The sequence below is a fragment of the Eptesicus fuscus genome, chromosome 7 (genome assembly GCF_027574615.1).
Source record: "Eptesicus fuscus isolate TK198812 chromosome 7, DD_ASM_mEF_20220401, whole genome shotgun sequence".
NCBI classification, from domain to species: domain Eukaryota; kingdom Metazoa; phylum Chordata; class Mammalia; order Chiroptera; family Vespertilionidae; genus Eptesicus; species Eptesicus fuscus.
Window position 1 is genome coordinate 34,725,705 of NC_072479.1, and position 2,599 is coordinate 34,728,303.

At 57.5% G+C, this 2,599-nt stretch overlaps 1 pseudogene; it reads left to right on the forward strand.

Moving 5' to 3' along the window:
- Positions 1–218: 218 nt before the first annotated feature.
- On the forward strand, positions 219–1,887 carry LOC103288156 (F-box only protein 31-like; annotated as a pseudogene).
- Positions 1,888–2,599: the final 712 nt, after the last annotated feature.

A 2,599-nucleotide genomic window follows, 5' to 3' on the forward strand; every position in this document is an offset into this window, starting at 1 on the left:
TAGTGGCTGCCTGGGGCTAGGGCTAGGGTGGGAGGACAGGGAGGGAGCACTCAGAAAGGGAGGCAAATGTTAATGGGTCTGGGTTTCTCGGGAGTGTTGCTACAGTCCTGTAATTGACTCCTCTCTGAGGGGGCTGGCTGGGCTCTTGGGCCGGAAGGTGCCAGCTTAAAGCATGGCTGCAGAGGTCCATGCTACAGTTGGCTGTTGCTGGTCCAGGCATGGAGGAGGAGTGCGCTTGCCTCTGCAGTGAGGGCCCTTCCCAAGGGATGCCAGTGTCGCCAGCCCCGCCTGGGACCAGCTGAGATGACAGCGGCCCCTGAAGAGCAGCACGTGGCTGCGGACACGGTGGCTCTGTCCTCTGCAGGGAGTGGAGGGATCAGGAGCCCCATGCCACCCCGGCCGCCCCCGCGCTGCTCGCTGCAGGACCTGCCTCCCGAGCTGCTGGTGGAGATCTTCGCCTCGCTCCCCGGCACCCAGCTGCCCAGCCTGGCCCAGGCCTGCACCAAATTCCACCGCATCCTGCACACGGACAGCATCTGGAGACGGCGCTGCCGGGAGGAGTATGGCGTTTGTGAAAACTTGCAGAACCTGGAGATGATGGGTGTGTCTTGTCGAGAACTCTATGCGAAGTTGTTCCACCCGTTGCAGACACATTTTGGGATTGTGGCAGCCAGACACCAGCCCCATGGAGGACTGCTGGATGTAGTGGTGGACGGCTTATGCATTATTGGTTGGACGTACCTGCCTCTCCCTGACCCCCTGTGGACGACTCAATGCCCGCGTTTAGAATTCGCCTGACGGAGAGGAAAGCGCCCCGGTGGAGTGCAGGTACGGCCGCAGGGGGCCCCACAGCTGCCACTGGCAGATTCGGAAGGACGGGTTCTCCACCAAGTGCAACCAGCCGGGCCACCACAGGAGACCTGGTGGGAGCCAACAGGAATTACGAACGTGGCTGAGGGAAGAATGGGGGCAGACGCTGGAGGACATTTTCCAGAAGGACAGGCTGCGCTTCATCCTGGTGAAGTTCATCTGCCATCGGTTTGACAACTGCCGGACCTACCGCCGCATCTACCTCTCGCCGAGCCGCCCGGACGACCTCCTCAGGCCAGGCCTCTTCCAAGGCACCCACGATGCCTACGGCCTAGAGAGTGTCCTGCTCAGCTTCCATGGGAAGCATGCCAGGGCCACGAAGATCACGGGTGACCGCAAAGTCCCTGCTGGGCACCGCGTCCAGCTGCCCGGTGTTGAGATCTTCAGCAGCTTCAGCAAGTACTCCCGCCGGGTCCAGGAGGTTCACGAGCAGGTGATCCAGGAGCAGCAGCAGCAGCAGCAGCAAGAAGAAGACAGGACTGAGGACGGCCAGGGCCATGGCTGGCTGAGCCCTGCGCAGCCCAGTGTGTGTGTGTGGGTGTGGGGGGGGGGGGGGGGGGGGGGAGGGAGTCCCGGGCTGCAGCTTTGGAAGAGCAGCGTGTCCAGTTTGTTCTGCCTGCGGGCGTGAGCTCCAGGAACCAGAACTACCCCCGAGCCTGCAGGATGTGTTTCTATGGCTTTGCCTACCCGCAGCGCATCCCCGGAGGGAGTCTTCATCCTGTTCGATGAGGACCACTTCGGGTTCATCTGGCTGTACCCCAATTGCCTCAGCCTGTACAGCAGAGTCCAGGTCACCTTCCAGAATGCCGAAGCACCATCCCCACAGGCCTTCCAGGAGATGCTCAGGAATATTCAGTCCCGATCCTCTGACTGGCCCTTCCCTTGCCCAGGGGCCACAGCCGGGAGAAGAGGCTTCAGAGGAAGAGCAGCTTTCGTGCACTTTGGAGATTTGACCTTCTGACCAGATTATCCACCTTCTTGTTTATTTGTTTTTTTTTAATCCTCACCCGAGGGTATTTTTCCATTGACTTGTGGAGAGTGGAAGAGAGGGGGAAAGACAGAAATATCAATGTGAGAGAAACATGGATTGGTTGCCTCCCGCATGACCCCTGACCAGGGCCGGGGCTGGGTAGGAGCCTGCAACTGAGGTAGAATCGAACCCTAGACCTTTCAATCTGCAGGCCCAGGTTCTATCCACTGAGCCAAACCAGCTAGGGCTGAGCATGTCTTTTTAAAAAGAAAGAAAAAGAAAAGATCCTAAAATTCGATAGTGGTAATTGTTAGATTGTTACAACTCTGAAAATAATAAAAACCACTGAATTGTACATTTTAAAAGGGTGGATTTTATAGTATGTGAATTATATCTCAATAAAGCTGTTATTAAAAATAAAAGAAAGAAAAAGGATGCACAGCATTGTTTCAAATAATGTCAAGAGAACAAGTATGATCTATACTAATAATAGCCTGGGTGGTGTCTCACCCTCTCGTTGTCACAAGATGGCCGTGCGCACAGTGGAGGCTGGGCCTGACGACCGCTCCACACAGTGAGGCATGGCCATCCCGGGGCTCTGCGCGGGTGGCATGGAGGAGGCTGGTCCTGGAGTCTCCTCCACGAGGAAGTGGGTCCTGGTGGAGGAGGCAGGTCGAAGCAGGGGAGGGCCGTTGTGGGAGATCAGGCTGGCAGTGGAGCAGTTAGGGGGCGATCACACTGGCAGGCAGAAGCGGTTAG